This window comes from Nelumbo nucifera, chromosome 6 (genome assembly GCF_055504915.1).
Source record: "Nelumbo nucifera cultivar China Antique chromosome 6, China Antique-T2T, whole genome shotgun sequence".
Classification (NCBI taxonomy): domain Eukaryota; kingdom Viridiplantae; phylum Streptophyta; class Magnoliopsida; order Proteales; family Nelumbonaceae; genus Nelumbo; species Nelumbo nucifera.
Window position 1 is genome coordinate 26768354 of NC_142654.1, and position 22147 is coordinate 26790500.

General features: G+C 36.9%; 1 non-coding gene and 1 pseudogene across 2 annotated transcripts; both read left to right on the top strand.

Annotated features, from left to right (window-relative positions):
- Window positions 1-394: 394 nt before the first annotated feature.
- On the top strand, window positions 395-467 carry TRNAE-CUC (transfer RNA glutamic acid (anticodon CUC)). The gene has a single exon. It is a non-coding gene; the product is annotated as a tRNA-Glu (tRNA).
- Window positions 468-11222: 10755 nt separating this feature from the next.
- LOC104598595 (21 kDa protein pseudogene) lies at window positions 11223-12160 on the top strand (annotated as a pseudogene). The gene has a single exon (XR_016077687.1). The product of XR_016077687.1 is annotated as a 21 kDa protein pseudogene (transcript).
- The last annotated feature ends 9987 nt before the right edge of the window (window positions 12161-22147 follow it).

The following is a 22147-nucleotide window of genomic DNA, read 5'->3' on the forward strand; positions in this document are numbered from 1 at the left end:
TATGGATAGACCCGGTCCAAAACAATATGTTCTATTGGTCCATCCAGTCCATTCAAATCCAATATGTCTTATTGGTCCATTCAATCCATCCAAATGGATGGACCCAGTCCAACCCCAATTTATTATTTCCTCTCCACCAATAATGCCCACTCCTTCAACTGGTTCCAAAAAAATGGAATTCCATGTAATAAGCCATTGATATTCAACAACCTCTGTTAAAAAATAATAGCAGAAATCCAAACATTTATCTAATACCTGTGGCAGCTTCGAATAGATGATAAATTAATAGTATCTGTTTTTCTTTTTTGGCTGGCTTGAGAATTCCTACATATTATTTGTCGACTGTGTCTACTTTCCGTTTTTATAAGAGCTTATTGGAATGAAAAGGCCTCTTTCCGTTGTAGTCTAGTTGGTTAGGATACTCGTCTCTCACCCGAGAGACCCGGGTTCGAGTCCCGGCAACGGAAATATACCATTTTGTACATAAACAGTTTGAACTTTGAAGTGTTGTTGAAGAAATCCTAGATGGTCTCCTAATTATTAAGATCAGCTTCAGTCAGTGCAGGGAAAATACTCTTTACAGCTTTTGCATTGGGAATATCTCCATACTTATGTACTTTATTTCATGGGAAAATATTCTCAATGGAAGGTTGAAAGAAGCCGACTGAAACCCGGCTCTTGATTATCATGCAATTTTTGTTATATTTTAAAAAGAAAAATTCATATTAATACATTAAATTTTAAAAATAATCTATGTCACTGCAGGACCTAAATTTTTAAAAAACTATCAATTTAATGTAAAATAGTCAACCTCAATAGGTGTGCTGATAAGTTAGCATGGCTATGATACAAAATCATCATTGCTGTTTTTATGTGATCCTCCAGCTGATGTTGAGGATATATCTGGTGTTAATAATTGGCGCCTTTGCAATGGGTTATTAGCTTTTAGTCTTGTCCCGAAAATCAAACAAAGGCAAAAGAGATCGATCGCATAGGACCTAAGTGTCGTGTGTCACAGTACTCCTAAAAGTATATGGGCTTCCCTTTTCCCTTTTTTATGCTATCAAACAGAGTACCAAAGCTAATAACTGGTGCCACGACACATGTTGGAAACAGCCCAAACAGTAAGCATCTCTATCTAGTATCGACTAAGGTAACCATGGTTTATAGTCTTTGTTATTGTTGTAGATGATTTGATACGACAAAGGCCCCAAGTGCCGCGGGTAGCCACAAAATCTGGGACAGCACAGCTCTCGGATGGAAGCTTAAAAGCAAATCATGTTAATTGTTTTTGGAAAGTGTATGCGTAATAAACAGATCATGGCATTATTTATGATAAAAGATCATGTCGAGTGACATGTAGGGATAAAGGCATTTAATGATCTTGACCATGTTGACCATCTTGTACGTATGTTTGTTTTTTTTAGATTTATGTGGTGTCTATATAAAATTTATTTTTCCTATGTATCACTTACCAGGAAGAGTGATACATATCTTCTAGCTAGGTGGGTAAATAATTTTTATACCCAAGGAGAAAGTTGTTAACACCATAGTTTTTAAAACCTATCTGGTGATCAAACTGGTCAAGGGTCCGGTTACAGGTTCAAACGGTTCGACCGTTTGTGTTACCGACAAAAAAAATTAAAAAAATTTTGAAAAATATTCAAATGGTTCGAACGGTTAATCGGCCGGCTCAGCGGTTTGCTGACCAAAATCAACGGTTTTGAAGAAAAACAGTTTCCAATTTTTGCGGTCTGGTTTTGAAAACCATAGTTAACACTTAGATTGGACAAAATTACCCCTTTTAATAATGACTTTGTAAGACTAAAACAGTCATTATCTTATTTATCTGAAAAATAAAAGAATATGAATAAATACATTTACCCAATTATCTTCCCAAAAAACAAACAGGACCTTATAGGCTTGGGGCCCTAATTAACCAATAATCCAAGGCCAGCCCTAACTACACTTATATGGCTGATCTGGGATGTTGTGGGATTCGATCGATTCCTATGTATTATATAGGCGAGCTAGCTATGGATTTGACCTCAATTATCAACATTCTTTGAAGAGTAATCCACAGCCGATCCTGGATCTGCTTGTGGGTAGGAGATCCGAGCTAATCAATTAGATGTTTAGATGCAGAAGTCTACTTGAGGAATTTAATTTGGAGTTAGAAACAGAAAGAGTTAACAAAATGGGAAAAAAAAAGACAAGAAAAAGCTTGTTAATATCAATGTTAAGAAAATTAAACCGGAGCGGCCGGTTGAACCGTAACCCGGGGCCTTGACCGGTTCAGTCACACCCCAAAAATCGGGTTTGTTCAAAACCCATTAAAAGATGGCTGATTGGTCGGTTTAACCAAGAAACCAATGAACCGGTCCTAGCTTTGTGAAACTGCCCGGATCCATACATAAGTGAAATTTTAAAATGTTGTTAATAAGATTTGAACCAAATACCTTTCATTTCAGAGATTACTTAATTAAGATTAATCCACCCCTTTACTTGTGTTAAGTAGTAACTATTTATTGTACATATTACATTACTATAAAGGTATTTTAAAGAAAGCAAGTTAAAAGACTTGAACCTAATCATTTGTTTTAAAAATTAAGAATCTTATCATCCATCCACTGTATTTAAATACTTTAAAATTTGTAAAATATATTATATACTATACAGTCTTTTTGTGATGTATAGTATATATATGTATCTATCACATTATCATGGTCCGACCTCTATTTCAACCCCTGTCGAACTTCTGACCCATGAACCTTCTCCCTTCTCCAATTCTATGCCTGGTCCAATATTCTCTAAACATTAGTTAATATGACTAGCATATTTTGTTTCAAACACTAAAAATATAACGCAACTGTCAACTACTAACATTACGTTGTTTCCTACCACCTAGGCCAGAAAGAAGAAACGACTTAACAACACGAAGGATTTGCATGTGTGTAATTTATTTCCTGTTTAGTTGTTTTGGCTTCAATGTTCAATCAACTTTATGTGGGGACCCTCCATCATCTATGCTAGTTGAGGTTTCAAAAAGAAAATGAATGCTATTTGATAACACTGACCTGGGTTGCAAAGGGGTTCCTTCACCCCCCCCAACTGCTTACCACTAACCTTGTTCCCCTTTCCCCAACACATCTACATAGACCAAAAAGCCAAAAAGCAAAAAAGCAAAAAAGAAAAAAAAAAGGAGAAAAAGGAATTCTTAATGCGCTGGTTTTTGCCTTAACCCATGATTATTTCATTAAGATTATATTTGTTTTAAAGGAAAAAATAGGGACAGGAAGAAAAAGATAAGAAAACTTTTACAAATTTTATATAAGTTTATCTTTTCCTTCAAACCAAACATAACATAAAGGTTAATTCTCAAAAAGAATAAATAAATAAAAAATAAAGGTTACGGAGTTGAAGGCATTAGAATTTCTGGGCTTTACTCAATTAATGTGCAAGAACCTATGTTCTTTTATATATTTTCCACTTGTTTCAGATTTAAATGCATCCAGTTCTTGGGCTCTTAAATGTATTTCCACAATTATACTCACCGACATATATTAGGTATCTTCTACCTGGTCGGCTGGTCCATAAATATAAAATTAACATAACTCAGCAAGTTGCCTTTCCTTTTCTCCATCTTTCTTTTGAAAATATACAACCAAATACCGAGTTTGTCTGAGTTTGTGAGTAAAATCTCCAGATTTTCTTTCAATTCTGAACAAATCTTAAGTGTCAAGGAATATAAAAGGATGTTGTTTGTTAGCAGCTAGGATAGTACAACAATATGATATTATTGCTTGCATGTCTGCTTTTGCTTAACAAACAAGCAATTGTTAGAGTCTAGATATGTCAATGGGTCGGGTTAAATCGTAAATGTAGTTTGGCCCGACCCTGTTCCGTCAGATTAGGGTCAACATATTTGGTTTTATGGTCAATTTAGGATTTTGATTATTCAATCTAAATCAGGTTCAAGTCAACTTTGGATTTTGGTTGACCTGTTCCGCTGGGTCATGATATTCTGCATATATACAAAGTATTTTTATAACTTTTTGACTTCTAACTCTATAGCTTTAAAGTTTAAGATTTATTTACATGTTGGTTTTGATTTTTTTTTCTTTTTTTTTAATGGGAAAAGTAACATCTTAGATTATATGGAACAATTTTCTAACTTAAATTAATGGATTTTAGGTCTTCAAAATGTGTTAAAAAATACAATTGAAATGATATGGGTCATGTCGGATCAGTATCGGGTTAGAGTTAGACCCTATAGGGTCAGGTCGAGTTTAAAAATTATGTATTTTAAGACAGGTCAGCTCGGGTTCGGATTAAGGCACTGTAGGGTTGGGTTAGGATTGAGGCAAACCTGTGTTAAACCTAACCCGTTGACATCCCTACTGGAGCAAAGAATGTGGCCAAGAGAAGGGAAGCAAGTAGCCACAGACCACGGACCAGTAAAATAATTAACCTAGGCCACTTGGTGAGTTATTCTGCTGAAGAGGGAAATACCATTGACATCTAACTATGTGCTAATTAGAAAAGAATATGAATGAACCAGTGTTTTCAAACCATTTGTTAACTTAGATGGTTGGACCATTTGGTTCGGGAACCATTCAGAAAATCAGTTCCATTTCACCCTTAACATGGGCCTCGGTCAAAAATCATTGACTTGGTCAATAATTCATTGGCCTGAACGATTAAACCGTCAAGTCATTCAGCCCAGACAACAGTTTTTTGTTATTTTTTATTTTTATTTTTTATTTTTTTTAAATCAGAACGAACTGTCTATTTGAACTGAACAGCCAAACCGCTAACATAAAAACCGGTGGATAAAACGATTCCGATTCGGGGTCAATTTTTAAAACATTGGCATTGGCATGAACAGACCATACACTGTGTGATTGTCAAACAAGGATTGGTTTTTTCTGGTGTAATATATAATTGTAACATTCAACGAGAATCCAAAGCAAAAACAATATTTCTACAGGGAAATAAAGAACCAGAGGAAACAGGAAGGTGTTCTTCGACAAGGTGATTTAATCGATCAAGCAATCGTTGATGTGAAGGTAATCTATTGCAGAGAAGGGAGGGAACAATCGCTTCAGAGTGTGTGATGAAGGCAACAGCCATGGCCCATGGGATTCCCTTCTAACATTTTCAATTCTTAACTACTCAAATGTCTTGGATTTTTATCATCAGGACAAGCAGAAGCTGGTTGAGTGCATCACGGACTGATACTGTGCCATCTCTTCCATGCCTGATTCGTGCACTTTTGTACAAGGGAATTTAAGACAATTTCAATCAAATTGATGATGTCGTCACGATGAGTCACATATAAGGATAAACAAAACATTTATTGGTACCACCAACCAAGTTATCTTGTTACATATAAGAACCCTCCAAACAGTTCCAGAAAGCAATTGATATGAGCCTGTGTATTTTATTCTGGTTTTTATCTTCAAACATTACAGTGGGGTGCTGTGTATTTAAAACAGTGGAATGCCATATTTTAGGATTTAGAAGTAAGGGACTCCCATCATTTCATTTCTTCCTTAACAACATGAATCGGATGCATTTCGGATGATAATAGTGTGGGCTCAAATGCTATGCAATAAATAAATAAAACGGTTCCATTTCAAGTGTTTACATATAGCCCATTAAACGCACCCTTGTTTGTAGCATATCAGAATATCAGAATGGGAGGGTTTTGTAAATTTTAGACTCTTTCTGTCTCCCCAAATATCTCAACATGTACCTTATTCAACACTCACAGCAAGTTGGATTTTCAGAATCCAAACCAGCATCACATGAAAATGCAAAACCCTATTCACATTTGAGTGGGTTTTCAGCAAGTTGGCACAGGTTGGGTTTCAAACGGGCATCTAATTTTCTATTATATATAAAGTAATAAACAAGCAAAATAATATGAACAAACATCAAAATTTTCAATTGTTTGATTGAAACATATAAAAATACATTTTACCAATTACCCTTTCACCTAATATTCAAAACATTGTTTAATCTAACATATAAGTTCACATGCGTTACAAAAACAATTTAATTATAAGAATTATGGGTGTTTTAGTAAATTCAATTTATAAGTTGGGGAGGGTCAGGTTTAGTCTAATACCACCATATCCCACTGGCATGTGTCTGTACAACTTGTAAAATCCCAAAACCCGTCTTCACCCTAAAATTTGCTTTCAAAAAAAAAAAGCCCCACTAGGTAGGGTGGAAATTGCCGTCCCTATCTAGAATCCTCTATAGACAGTCAGATAGAATTTTGATTGTACACAATCAGAATCCAAATAAACCATTACGTTATTGGATTGAATTGGATTAGTGACAAAAAATTGGATCCAAATTATCCAATAACATTTCAGTCTAACATTAACTCGAAGGTTTAAAGTATTAATTTGAAGTGGTGTTTGGTGCATAGATGCTAGAGAATAAAAAGTTATTTTAGAGACCTCACCTAGTAGCTTAAATTTTTTGGGGCATTCTTTTTTTGGATTTTGAGAGGGGGGAAAGTTGGTTAATGGGATTTTGGTTCCCATGACCGAGAATTCCATGTTCTTTTTTTAGATTTATGTGACGACCAGGGAAAGTTTATTTTCCTGGGTATCACTTATCCGGGTAAATGATACTCATCTCCTAGGTGGGTAAATAACTTTCCCACTAAGGGGGAAAGTTGCCAACAATTGAATGAGACAAAATTGCTCTTTTTAATAATGGATTTTTATGGCTAAAATGATCATTGCCTTATTTACATGAGAAATAAAAGAACATGGCTAAAATGATCATTCCCGGGTAAGTGTTTCCTAGGAAAAACTTACCCAGGTAGCTGCATTTACCCAAATAAGTAAATTACCAAAAAGCAAATGGGGCATTTATATTGAATGACATGGTATCAAAACTATTCGACCAACTGGTCTAATGTTTTATCATTGTCGTTCCATCATATTTAATTAAATTTTAGCATAAGATACGGTGGGCCTAGGTTTATCCAAGTTTCAAGCCCAATGGACTTTTGAATGAGGGGCCATGTGAGGATAATAAAAACATATTCCGAGACATCACCTAAAAGCTTAAGCTTTTAAGCTATATTTGGTTTGAAGGAAAAGATAGGGAAAGGAAGGGAAAAATAAGAAAACCTATACAAGATACCTTTCTCTACCTATTCTTTCAAACCAAACACAACCTTAAATTGGATGGTTAATTTGGTTAATTGGGAGTAGGAAACCATTGGTCTTAGACCCTTCATAAAACTTTTGGCTATTCAGTATTCACAATATCTTGATATATATCATGTTAGTATCAATCTGTACCAATTATTATTCAACTGTTACAAATTGATACATAAGGGCAGAGCCAGGAAATTTTTATAAAGGAGGTCAAAACCTAAATGAAATATAGATGGACCCATAGGGGGGGAACCATTGAGATGGACAGTGGGGGGAGGAGAAATTTTACATAAAAAACTGTATTACTATGAAGATTTTCTGAACCATAAGGGGGCATGGCTCCCCTGGATCCCCCGTAATACACAATCACTACAAACAGTTACAAACTCAAAGTCAACTATTACAAATCATTACAACCCACTGAACCAGTACTAAATTGTCACAAGTCTATATTCAACTGTTACAAATCCATATTCAACTATTACAAACCCATATTCAAGAGCCACATATCTATACTTGACTATTACAAACCGATACTCAACCCCACATAATACGTGTCTCGGCCTGCATCTCCTCTTTGGCAGCTTCCTTGCCTGAATTGTGCACTTGCACTGATATAGAAGAGAATTTAAGAGAATTTGAATCAAAACTGGTAATGTTAATGTCAATATTAGGGAACATATATATATAGATTGTTAAGGTTGTATTTGATTGCAATGCAAATAAATTTGCACTGATATAAAATTGTGGCAGTGCAAATGATTTAAGTGTAAATTCTGTTGTTTCAAAATTTTAGTTTATTTTATTTGATTGCAGTACACATGAAGTGCATTAAGACATGAAGTAGAATAAAGTAAAAATCAAAGCAAAATTAAATAAATATTTGCATTTATTATATTTGCACTCTCATGCATTTGTATTAATACAAATAAATTTGCACTGCAACCAAACACAACCTAAAGTTTAGATAAGATGAAGAATCAGATTAGGATAAGAATAGGTTAGGATAGAGTTTTATCATATGTTTTATCTTTATATCTCCTCTTGACTCTATTTAAGATGTAATATCGATCTCACAGGTGCAATTAATGAACTATTCTCGACCTTCTCTGAAACTTTACGGCACAACTCACGTATAAGAAAACAAAACATTTTCTTTACGGTACAACTCACGTAGAAGAAAACAAAACATTTTCTGTTACTACCAACCAAGTTCTTTTGGTTCATGTAAGAAGCACTTTCCATGAAAAAACAATGACCCGTATACTTTATTCTGCAGGTATATCTTCACACAGCAAAGTTTCATGTTTACATTATATTTGCGCCTCACAGGCACCCAACAGTACATCCGAACTGTGTATTGGAGAGATGTTCCCGAGTTCAAATTAGTCCCTACAAGATTGCCCCCACAATGTCCCACAATACATTCCTATTATGTATTGGGAACATCTCCCAATGATAACATTATCATTTTTCTAGTATTATCATCAAAAGATATTTTCAATACACGGCGGGGATGTGCTGTGGGACGTTGTGGGGGGCTGATTTGATCTCGATATTCCCAATACACACTGAGACGGTATACATATGGGGCACCTGCAGGAAACTTCAAAGTTTCACCATGCATCCAAATTATGAAGTGTTAGCTGTATATAAAATTTCGAGTGTCATTATCTCTTACCATTTCAGTTCTCAATTGACAACATGAATTAAACCCGTTTCAGACAACATAGAGTGGATTCAAATGCTATGCAAAACATAACGATTGGTGCAAATTATGATTTATTTTTATTACAAATTTTATCTTATTTTGTTTGATTACAGTAAAAATAAAGTAAAATAAGACCTAAAATAGAATAAAGTAAAACCCAAAATAAAATTAAGCCAAATTTTACATTCTTTTCATTTGCACTCCTATGCATTTATACACATGCAAATAAAACAGGCTAAAAGAAAGAAAGAAAACAAAGAAGTTCATGGTAAGGGCATGAGCAATGTTGTGAGAGACAGGATACAAAATTAGAATTTTGCAGTCATCATGGGTCAAATGGTCTAACCACTGGCCCTCCAGTGATCCGTGACATCATAAAAATAAGATATAAAATATTATGTATATTATAAAACATGTAAAAGTAGTGACTAAATGATTTCTTCTTAGCTTTTAAATAAAAGTGACCAGGGTTTAAGTCTTTTCATTAATATTTCAATAAAAAATGTATACATATTTTATGATATAGATATTAAAGAGACAAGGATAGGTGTAAATGGTCTGATGGATTAATGGTGGAATGCTGTTATGCATTAGTAGGGTAGCATGAGTTCAAACATTGTTATTATCATTTTATAATTTTTGATAATGAACTCTCTCCTATTTCATTTTGTATTATCAATCTATCAGCATTATAGATTTTTTTCGAATGTTTTCAAAACCGAGTTGGACCAGACGTTCAGATCAGAAAAACTAGGGAATCAGTCTGTTTCAGCCCAGAACCACTTTTTGGTAAAAAACTATTGATTTGGTCAATGAACCGTTGATCTGGGAAGTTCAATCGTCGATCCGAATAATAATTTTTGGCCACTTTTTACTTTTTGTTTGTCAGAACAGGCTGTTTATTCAATTCAAACGATCAGACCATTTGACCTGGGAATCGGATCCAGAACAGTTTCTGTTCGATTTTAAAAACCTTGGATTTTTCCTTCATTTGTCTTCAATTTAGGATTTATTGCTTTTTTTTTTTACGTCCATAGTTCCTGCTTAACAAATTTTTGCCACAAAATTAGAAACCAATTTGTTGTTGTGATCTTTGATTTGATTTCGATTTTTTTTGGCAATTTTGATTTCAAATTTTGAAAATCGTTTGTTTACAGAGATAAGTCACCGTTTCAGTAAGGGTCACTCTTTTTTCTTTTCTTTTTTTATTTTTTATTTTTTATTTTTTCTTATTTTTTGCATCATGGAGCTATACAACAGGTCACTCTTCTATTTAGCTCCTTTTTATGTGGGACTCACTCCTGAAATTGAAAATAGACCATGAAGAAGGGGCTTCTTCCTTTTTACAGATTATATATATATGAAAATAGTGAAGATTCTGAATTTCTTCTCCCTTTTAGTTGAGAATAATTAAGCAGCTAGCATGATAACTGAAGTGTGGCTTTTATTTTATATTCTAGTTGAGCGAACTTTTGATAAAGTTCAGTTTTTGCTTGTGGTGTGTGACCCTGTTTGGTGGTAAGATATCTTGTGTTTTTTTCTTGGTGTGTGTGTGTTTAATTTTTAGGTTGGGATTTGGGACTGGGAATTGAAGGAATTTTTGTGCTGTATAATTACGTATCCTCCATGAAGTATCAATTTTTCACACATTCGTTATCTTCGATGGAGTTTCTAGTGGAAATGAAATGCATTCACACATAATTATTTTTCTTTTTTGTTTTATATATAGGTTTCATTTCTATCACGTCGAAATTTCAAAATCATGATGCAAACCTTTGCCAACCTTAGCCAGAGACTCCGGTCCTACTTGCCCCCTCTTGGCAACCTATTCTTACTCTTTACTGCTCTGTTCTATGGATCAAGATGGCCCCATAGTCACCAATATGCATCTTCTTAAGGAAAGGAACCACCCTGACCCTGAGGGCTTCAACTGATTATCCCAGATATGATTCTCATCATCTCACAATTTCACCGTCATATCACTCTCAGCCTAGCTCCTTTCCTGGGCCCCAAGAAAACCAATCAAGGGATCATCTCCTGTGCTTTTTACGTTGTTGATCAAATTAAAGCAAATGTGTCTAGCAGCAATTTTGGGTTAGTTTTATAGCTTCCCCAGATGTTAGTTTAGGATCAAAGGTTGCCTTCCTTATTAATATATAGTGTTATTGACTTGAATAAAGTTCTGGTTAAAATCTATATATATACTTGTGTATTACTACTTGCATTGTATATATGTATGGTTTGATGTAGCTTTTCGAGTTACAATTATTGATCATTGTGGGGAACCACAAGCATGAAATACTTCTCCTATAAAAGGGAGGGACCTTTACTCTCTTCAGTCATCGCCTCACCTCAATTATCCTCTTGCCCATCATTTTGTTTCAGAGAGAGAGAGATGGAAAGGTTCAATGGTTCTAGCTCTTGTCGCTGTGTCTTTGCAGGTTTGCTCATTCTGTTGGTATTATTCATCAGTTGCAACCCAAAACCATGCTCAGCTGCGAGAGTACTCAATCCTGGGACGACAAACACCGAATTCATAAAGACGTCCTGTGACACTACAATGTATCCGAAGCTGTGCATCAGCAGCCTCTCGGGCTACGCAAGCGCGATTCAAACAGACCCAAAGTTGCTGGCCGACGCCGCCCTGAACGTTTCCCTCACAAACGCCCGCTCCACTTCAACCATGATGACAGAGCTATCAAGAAGCCACGGAATGAAGCCCAGGGAGGCTGCGGCAATGCAAGACTGCGTCGAGACCGTCGGAGACTCGGTCGACGAGCTGCAGAGGTCTATGGCGGAGATGGGTCATCTGGGGGGACCCAACTTGGCCTTTCAGATAAGCAACATCCAGACATGGGTGAGCGCGGCCTTGACGAACGAGGACACATGCATGGACGGGTTCGCTGGCAAGGCTGTCGACGGGAGTATCAAGACCACAGTCAGAGCCCGCATTCTGAACCTTGCCCAGCTCACAAGCAATGCTCTGTCCTTCATCAACGGACTTGTCAAGACCTCACCCTAATTCACTCATCGCTCCTGCTCTGTTAATTTGTTGTTAGTAATGGTTTCGTTGGTGGATTAGTTGTGTTTAAGTGCCTCTGCAACTGCAATCCTGCTACCGTAGCTTCTTGCTCCTATGAATTGTTGTAATTGTCCTGCTTCTTCTGATTGTAATTAATTAATTAAGTAGAAAACTATAATGAAGCTGTGTATTATAAAATATAAATCGCTTCTTACTTTAGTTAAGAAAAAAGTTTGTAGTGCTGGTTGGTTCCATTTCTGATCAGAGAGAGAGAGAGTTTGTGAACAATAAAAAAGCGTGCTGAATCCTAGCTTGAATAAAAGGGAATGGCGAAACGGGATTCAGATAGGTGGGTCGAGGATTAAATGATGAAGATGATGACTGAAACCCAACCATGTAGAGGTCCATCACGTGTCGGTGGAGCACCCTTTATCCAAGTCTGATCAATTATTTCCTCTTGATTAGGCTTCAAAAGTTTGATATAAGATATTTTGCCTAGGAATCTTCAAACAGATTCTGGCCGGATATCTTCTTTTTTTAAGAAAACTTGAAAAGAATCCTACTTTGCCACGACAAACTAACTTCTCTCTTTTGAACCAGTGGGTACATTCATTGGGAGCGGTACAATTAAAAAAGATCTCCATGTAATTAAATACATATATAGCTAGTCAAGCTTGACAGCGATGGAGTACAAATGCTGTGCAGTGTTTCGAGCGGCCGGACTTAAGTGAATGCACATGGTCACGTATTCATGCATGGTGGGGTGGTGTTTCCTCCGAGCAGTCATGTTAAGAAGTCATGATCATCAATCCATTATCTCTATCTAATTCATCCACAGAACATGGTGCAATAATTGAACCCTTAACATTGTTGAAATAATCTAATTAAATTTCTCTGGTTTTCTGATTATAACACAAGTAGCTGCTGGCCTAGCTCTGTGACATGCGGAACATGTCTCCTGTTTAAAGGTTGGCCCTTGCCAAGGAAACAGTTCACTGATGTTCATGCATCGGTGGGGTCACAATTTACGAGCTATGCCCGATTTTTCAATAAATGCCCGAACCAAACATTCATATATATGGGTGTTTGTTGAAACGCCTATGTATATCCGATGTGGCACCGCTTTTTTGAAAAACGGCCACGGTTACAAACATTCCCTTATTCCCATAACCTGTTTGATTCAGACAGTTGGAATGGGAATTAAAATTGAGAATAAACTAGAATGAGATTTCATTTATACGAGAAAGGGAAGAAATGGCCATTCTATCGAATAGGGGAATGTCATCTCAACAAAAATAAAAATGCGATTCTGATTTCACTCAACCGGACAGTTAGAACTGGAATGATCCAAATCCAGATCCTATTCCTGCGAAGTGCGAACCAAACAGCGCCAACACAGCTAACTGCGCAAGTTACAAAGAAATTAAATCAGAATTAGTCAGCTGTTAGACTTGAATAGCATAAACAGCGTTTGGCGCTTGCGACTCGTTCATGAACATGGCGAGACTTGCAGTAAACTTGCGTCACTTGATTGCAACTATGGATGATAATATCACATGGAATGATTGCAGGAAGAGATATATCCAAATATCCATCTTTTCGACATTGTCATCCATATCCACATTTCTGTTGGCAGGTAGTAATAGGGATGTTATTTGGTCTGGTTAAGTGGTAAGCCCGCACAAACCCGACTCAATCAGGTTAGGGTCAGACCAGCAATAACCCGGTTTAGGTTGAGTTCGAATCGAGGTGAACCCACACTGGAATGCCCCATTGACATTGAAGCATTGAAATATTCATGTTAACTAGGCTTCATTGACTATATGGGACGGCTCCTCGGGTCGGATTCAATAATTCCTCCCCTTCTTTGTCAGGGCAGGACAGGTTAAGTTGGTTCAAGCCATAGGCATCGAATAGGCGGGTTGGCTCCTAATTTTTTGACCCGGATCAATTAACCATATTTGCAGTTTTGGATCCTCACAATAATCCATTTTCTATCATAAATTGGTCCAAGTACAACAGATGGGTCCGGTCAGATTTTGGACCAATAATCACGTGCCTATATACCTCGGATGTGGATTTTATATGGAAGCACATGCCTGATATAAGCATTCAACTTCAAAACAATGACTTTTCAATTATATGAAAGCAGAAAAGAAAAAATCTTCTGCATAGACGTCTGAGACCAAAATATATTGGTTGGCCATGAAACCGAAATAAAAATATCTTCATTTGAATTAAAAAATATCTTTTGCTGGTCGATTTAAAGGTCCAAATAGTTGGCCCGCACTTGGTTGAGGTCATGTAGTCCATTAATTGAAAACTAAAATCAAGATTAATAATTATAACTAGTTGGAGTTGTTATTTAAATTATTTTTAGTCGTAGTAAGATAATATCAGCTTTTGTTGAGGCTCTATTTTGAAAGAGTGCGAATACAAATGTATATAATAATAAAAATAAAAAAATTTACACTTTATATATTTTACTGAACCTAATGTTACCTTCGGTTTGATAGAAAAGGTAGGGAAAAGAAGTAAAAGATAGAAAAACCCATGGTTTTCAAAATCGGACAGGACTGGAAGGTTGGACTGGAAAAACTGGGAATTGATTAGGTGATTGGTTCCATTTTACCCTAGAACTGTTTTTTCCTTCAAAATCGTTGTTTTGGTCAGCAAACCGTTAATCTGGGTGATCAAACCATTTGAACCATGGTTTTTAAAATCGATCGGAGATCGAATCGGTCAAGGGTCCAGTTACCGAGTCGAACAGTCCGATCATTCGATTCGAACAGTCGGCCCGTTCTGACAAAAAAATTTTAAAAAATAAAATAAAAAAATGGTCAAAACCATTCAAACGGTTAACCACCCGGTTCAGTGGTTTGCTAACCAAAATCAATGGTTTTTTGAGAAAATCCGGTTTTGGGGGGAAACGAAACCAGTCACCTGACCGGTTCCCGGGTTTTCAGTCCAGTCCGGTTTTGAAAACTATGATTTAAACCGTTTAACGGTTTGGCCGGTTTTTATTTTTAAATTTTTTTGTCAAAACAGGCTATCCGTTCGGTTCGAACGATCGAACCATTCAACCTAGGAACCGAACCCCTGACCAGTTCATTGTTTGGGTCCTTGAAAAAACCTATACAAGATTTATAAAGGAAACAACCAAGAAAGAACCATTATTTGAGTCTCTAAACACTAGGTTGTTTTCTGTACCATTGCAATTTCTACTTGCAGCGTTTTAGATAGGCCAATACAAAATTTTGAAAAATTGTCTTGTCACATCTCACCTGATAACCACTTCCACTAAAAAGATACAAGCATTGAATTGGGACATTGGGTGTTGGCATTTATAATAAAAACACCAAATTTGATGTTTTCTAAGAATATAATCTCATAAAATTTGTATTGACCAATCTAAAATGTTACAAATAAAAATAACAATGTTACTAAATACAACCTAAATTAAAACCACCAATTTCAGAGCTACAACCTGTAAGCCGGGTTACCTGACTTAAAAAATTATAATCACATTGGACTTGGGTTAGAGTTAGGGCCAATTGAAAATGTAATAAATTCCCAACCCAAGCACTTGCACCCCTAGGTTTTAGAGTTGCAAATACATTTGGATTGAATGGGATATCAGATTTGAAAATAAATTTTACGAAACTTGGTAAAATTATAACAACTAATCCAACTTTAATATAAATATTAAGCATATTAGATTGGATAGGATTGATCCATATATGATCCAAATCAAACCCAGATCACCCTTAAAATTATCAAATTCGAATTCGAATTCAGATAAAAACCCTAATAGGTATTTCCCTCACCTTCCTCACCACTTCAGTTGAGTGGCAAGGTTTGTGGGATTGGTTGAGCCCAAAACACCCTTCGCCACATATCAAATGAAAGCCCAAATGGATTTTAAAATATAGATCATAACTTTTTCTTTTGAGATAATTTTCTGTAACATAGAAATTTTTACAACTAAATAAATAGTCATTAAATTTAATTCTAACTCATTGATCATAACCTAGACATATGATAAGATGTATAGACAAAAATACTTTGTATTTCATTACAATGCCGATGGTCCAGTTTGGGGTCTGGAGATGACCAGTTTCAGCTTTGACAAGACATCCCTTGGAAGTTTTTCCTTCTATCTTTAGCCATGATAAAGACTGAAATGGCTGGGCTGAAACGTAGCAAAAGCCTAGCCGGGCCAATGTCCAGTTCTTCTTCAGGCTTGTAAATTAATCTATGCCCTTCAGTCCTCAGCCCATTGCCGACAATGGTCAGAAACCCATTACAATTCATCCAAGCATATGTGACTGAATACATTTTTTTCTTTCTTCTGTTGCTTGATTAAAGCATAAAAACTTTTTTTTGTTTTAAGAGAAATGCCTCCTTCACTCATTGGTGTGTTTTTTGTAAAGTGGAGAAGGAGACTGGTTTTCACTTACTGTTGTCTTGCCATTTTGCGAGGTCAATTTGGGATTGGGCTTTCTCCTTATTTGAATGTAGCTGGAATCCTCCATCAGACTTGCAGGGCCTCTTTTCCCCTTCTTTTTTCAGGTGGCGGATAAAAAGGGGAAGGACTATGTGGAGAGGACTAAGGGCTTCAGTATGTTGAACACTTTGGGAAGAAAGAAACTTCAGAATATTCTCAAAAGCTGAGAGAGGAGCAGTAGATCTAGGGCTATCATACATATTATGGTTGTACAGTGGTTGAAATCTTTCGAGCTATTCACAGATTACACTGTAAATGACATGTTGAGGAGGTGGGGTGAAATTGCAAATTACACACAGACCAAGTCAGTAATGAGTGTGTCTTGGACCCCTCCACCTGGTGGATTCTTGAAATTAAACTTTGATGGGTGTAGTAGGAGAAATCCGGGAAAATCGAGGATTGTGAGTGTTTTTAGGGATGAGAATGGGGTCATTTCTGCCATGTTCTCAGGCCCAATTGGAGTGGGTGACTCCTTTAGAGCTAAGATCTTTGCAGTTATGGAATGAGTCCAGAAAGCTAAGGAGTTGAACATCAGAAAATTCATAATTGAAGGGGATTCAGAGGTGGTGATAGGGTGGCTGATTAAAGATAACAATGGCCTATGGAAGTACAAGAGGAGGAAATTCAAATGGCTGGTGCGGGAGATGGAAGTTAAGATATGTTGGGTTAAAAGATCGGCTAATTCCCTAGCTGACGGTTTAGCTAAACAATGGGCAGAAAGGGATTCACTGTTTTGGGCTAAACTGTAACTTTAGTGTTTTTTTCCGTTTTTTCCTTTTCTTGAGGTTCTTTGTTGCTCTTAGAAGATAAATATGTTTGTCTTCCTCTTATAAATCTTCTATTGATAATTTAATGAAAGTATTATTGATCAAAAAAAGAAATGCCTCCTTCATTATTAACGCTTGCAAGTGGTCTTCCTTCTCAGAGCATTAAAATTATGAACACTTTTTCAAGCTTCAATCCTCATATCGCTATCTAGATGGTCCATGGAGGCAATAATTAAAATGGTCCCTAGACAAACAATTAAAACTCTGATTCCTTTTGCATTTTGTTCTGAAAATAAGAAAAAAAAATCAAGAATACTGAAGTTCATGAACTTCCACATCACACTGTTGAACAGTTATAACACAAACAGACAAGTTCAAAGACAAACAGTAACTAATTGATTGGTAAACTTCTCAGAAATATGACGAGATACGAATGGACCTAATCTAGTAGAGCTTTCATTAAACTAGACAAAGTGCATTGATGATTGACCTTGTCTCAAAGTTGAAGCTTTATTTATCTATCTATCTATCTCTCTCTCTATATATATAAGAGAGAGAGACTTCGGTTCAAGCAGCTGCATCCGCAAGTTCCCCACATCATCACATATGCCTGATCCATGTGCATATCCGGATCAGTTCGACTCCCAAGGAAATAGAGAAAACTAAGGTTCCATTTGAAAGAAGTATAAATACAAATATGTAGAATGTAAAATTTTATATTTTGTATAGATTTATATTGTATATATTTGTATTTGTACTCCTTTCAAACTAAGCCTAAAGGAAAAATAAATAAAAATAGGTTTAGGGTCTATTTGGTTCATAATTGGAATTGGAATGGTTTATTCCCATAGTCTGTTTGGTTCAGACAGGAATGAGAATGAAAATTAAAATCAATAAGAATGAGATTTCATTCCCAAGGAAAAGGCAGGGAATGGCCATTCCTTCAAATGGGGGAATACCATTCCAACAAGAATGAGAATGGAATTCCAATTCCTCTCAACCAAACAGTTGAAATCGAAATAACCCATTCCAATTCCAATTCCAAACCCCTATTCCCGCAAACCAAACGGGGCGTTAATTTTTGACGAGTACAAATTAGGATGGCTAAATTGGGAAATAAAGAGATCTACCAAAGTTAAGATGTACTTAAGGACCAAGGTTTAAGTTCTCAATAAATAAATAAATAAAAAGAAAGCCCAATGTTAAATCCAGCCCTCGGAGTGGATATGGACCAACCTTTCTGTACGTCTTACTCTTGAAACTAATTGACTTTGGACATAATTAATTTTGATGAAAATCCCCACAAGCAGTCGTATAGAGCCCTCACTCCAACAGTGCCCATTTTATACAAAGTGGGTTTGCATTTTTATCGTTGGACTTAGGTCCAAAAGGTTGAGCTTTTTTATTTTTGTATTGGGCCTAGACTTTGCTCTTAAGTAGCTTAACAAACTTTAACCTTATTCCACCTAAACTCAGCCCAATTATATATACACGTATGTAATATGTAATATACCTTTCCAACTAAACACAGCCTTACAGTTTCCTTTGTAATAACATTGGGGGTGTTTGTTAACGGCTGAGGGATCATAATGGATCGAGTGGGTTTTAATTTGCAACAAAAACAAAAGAGCTGGCCCAGAACTTAAAAGAATGGAATAAAAATAAATTTGGAAATATGTTCAAAGAAAAACAAGTACTCTAGAAAATTTCAAGGAGACTCAACAAAAACTACCCATGAACCTAGATGGAGGATCCATTAATAAGGAAAAGGCCTTACAAAAATGGCTCAAGAAAATCCTAAAAAAAAAAGAGGAATTACATTAGGCCCAAAAGATCTAGAGTTAATTGGCTCCAAAATGGAGATACAAATACAAAGGTTTTTCAACTGATAGCCACCATAAAAAAATATAAAAATAAAATAACCAAAATCAAAAATTAATCAAGGGATTGGACAAAGGACCCCAACAAAATTGGGGGTGGATTGAGACAAAAACATGCACATCCGGCTGAATTACCTATCATGGTTGAATACACAATGAGCACTAATGTGTTTAACTGTGATTGATAGTTCAGGCGGGTGTGTATAATTTTGTCTCCAGCTCATCCGGACTGAACAAAATTAAGGAAAGTCTGAGTGAAGCTTTTAAAAAACAGTTAAGCCAGGATAACTGAGAACGCAGACCAATTTCTAGAGTTAATCAAACCAACCCTGCTAGCTCTAGAGGAAAATGAACATCTAAGCCAAATGGTTCAAGAGGAGGAAATAATGAAAGCTCTGAAGTCATATGGGGGGGGGGGTTTAAAGCTCCATGCCTTGATGGATTAAATGCTAACCTCTTCAAAACCCATTGGGAAATAGTAGGAGAGAATGTCAAAATTAGTAATTGAAGCTTTCTTTCATTCTAGAAAAATGACAACAATTATACAATGTATTTATCACCTCAATCCCCAAAAATGAGAATCCAAAAAGCAACCATTTCAGGCCTATTAGTCTTTTCAATGTCATTTATAAGTTATCAAATTATAATAAATAGAGTAAAAAATCATCTAGAAAAAATGGTGTCCAACTACCAGTTTGCCTTTGTACCAGATAGGCAAATAAATAATATACTAGTGGCTCATGAGATAATAAATACGATAAGAAACAAAAAAAAGTTAGAATTGGCCTATTAGCCTATAAAATAGATATGGAAAAAGCATATGATCGACTAGAATGATCATACATTAATAAAAACTCCAGAAAATTTTTGACTAAATAAAAAATGTATTGATTTAGTGATGGAGTACATAGCATCAATGAGCTACCAAGTGTAGTAAATGGATCCCTCGGAGATCATTCACCCCTCACGAGGGAATAGACAATGACACCATTTGTTCCCTTACGTTTTTGTACTTTGTGGTGAGGCTTTGACAAGACAAATAATCAAAGCAACCAAGAAAAATAAGGCCTTCGTATCCAAGCAGATAGAAATAGCCAAAATATGTCAATTTGCAAATGACTGCATGATATTTTAGAAAGCCTCCATCGTAAATACACTAAAAATCAAGGGCATCCTAGAAAAGTATGCTAAAGCAACTAGTCAACTCCCTAATTATTAGAAATCAGAATTTGTTTTCAAAAAATATTACTAAAAAAGTTAAAGAAAATTATATCAAAAATCATTAAGATCCATGGAAAGGAAGTGAGGGGTAAGTATGTGGGAGGCCCAATGATAAAAGGAAGAATAGAGGGGTAGAATTCGATCAAAAGGTAGAAGACTACCCCTATTAAAAGAAACCATTGGCAATATAACCCAATATCAAATGAGTATCTTTCATTTTCATAGAAAATTAATGAGGGAAATGGACAAACTTCAACAAAAATTCTTGTGGAGGAGCAAAGGAGATAAAAAAAACATCCATGCCTTTAAAACATGGCATAAGGTCATAATGCTCAAGGCAAATGGCGGCCTAGTAGTGAGACATTCGGAATGGATTAATAATTCCAATATAATGAAGCTAGGTTGGAGATTGTTACGAAATGAAAAAGTCTATGGGTAGAAGTTGTGAAAAAAAAAGTATCTAAATATAAGGACTTTATCCAAGTAAATGCAAGAAAAAAAGAAAAAAAAAAAGAGGAATGATGAGGAATATTGGAAATGGCAGGAAGTGCGATAAGTGGGTAACTAAATAGTCCATTAATAGTAACCAAAGTATGAATTTACCTGAGCGGCAGCCCGGATGAGCGAGTACTCTAATATGTTGTTCCCAGTATTCCCGGCCTCTTCATTGATGTAGGCTGTCATCATTTCGCGGAGCAGTTGCTTGGGAACTCTGGGAGTCTCTAGGCCATCCCGACTATGAACTGTCCAGTGCGACACATGGATGTCTGAGCTGTTGCTACTCACCTCGACTTGCATAGGGAAAGTCGTCGGCCGAGCTTCCCCAAGTTCCACGACCACCACGTCCTCGTCACCGTTTCCCTGTCGCCGAGATCTCTTTTTCCGACGAGGTGCCCTCTCGAAAGACCTCGAGGGAGGAACTACCTTGGCACGAACCTGTGGTACCGCGCCAGCCTAGCTCTACTTTTGGCGATTCTCCTTCATCCGGTGTACGATCTCCTCTTCACTCGCCATTTCAACACCTGCGTCACGGAAGCACGACAGTAAGTACGAGAACAAAGAAGCAAAGAAAGTACAGGAAGATAAAGCAACGAAAAGGACAAACTAGCCACCCTACGCATCAGCCCGCCAAGCATCAGCATCTCCGAGCATGTATACATAGTTACGTCTATCTTGTGGATCATGCTCAGAGCTGACCTTTCCTCCCAAGTAAGCGCCAACCATTGAGGTTGGGTCACTCTCGTTCTTGGATCTTGTAGCACGGCCGGGAAGGGGACCCCCAAGGCAGTGGATAAAGAAAAAATTCTCCTTCTAGTGCTTCACAGAGGAAGGAGCCGCGACCAGCACTTTGGCGTTCTTCCTAGTCGAGAAATAGTAATAGCCCGGCTGGTGAGGTTTGAGCTGAAGAAGGAAGCTCACTAGACCTGTTCATGGGCCGGGTGGCCCGACGGGCCGGCCCGAGCCCGACCCATGAACAGGTTTAAAGCTTACCATACCTAGGGTCAACTCGATATCACGGACGGCGCAGTAGGACAGAAGGCCAACCAAAAACCTAAAGGAGTTCGGCATCAACTGCACCAGTAGTACTCAGAACCATGCAAGTACCTCGGCAACCCCTTCGTTCAGAGGGAACCTCAACCCGGCTTCTAGACTGTTATCGTACACACAAAGTTCATCGGGCCGAGCATCGGCTGCCATCTCACCGTGCTGCAAGCACCTCATTCAAAAATCCTCAGGGATGTCATACATAGCTTGGATCTGAGCCATATCCTCGAGGTCCAACACACAGGGTGTGGTCCCAAACCGACGACCAGCCCGCAGCGGAAGCTCAGCTTCTATACTAGAGGGACCA